Below are 324 nucleotides of genomic sequence, written 5' to 3' on the forward strand. Positions count from 1 at the left end.
GTAGATTAGGAGTTCCAATGCGACTCTCTGTGTGTGTATTGATAGTCACAGGAGTCGTCCTGGTGCTGCCTATCGTACTCACTCTAAAAGACAAAGAGCTACAGAAAAACAACACCACCACTGACCACCCATCAATGATGAAAGATCCAGCAGAGCAACACCATTCACACAATAGAGTAAAAAGAGAAAACACTGAAGCAACGAATGATTCTAAATGTTTAAATAACTAGGGTGGTATTACTCTTGAATATACTGTATATTAGGTAAGACTTTCGAGTTACTGCTCTCGAAGAAGGTGGACGCTTTTCCCTCTGCTCCCTCCCT

This window comes from Cynoglossus semilaevis, chromosome W, assembly GCF_000523025.1.
Source record: "Cynoglossus semilaevis isolate Cse_v1.0 chromosome W, Cse_v1.0, whole genome shotgun sequence".
NCBI classification, from domain to species: Eukaryota; Metazoa; Chordata; class Actinopteri; order Pleuronectiformes; family Cynoglossidae; genus Cynoglossus; species Cynoglossus semilaevis.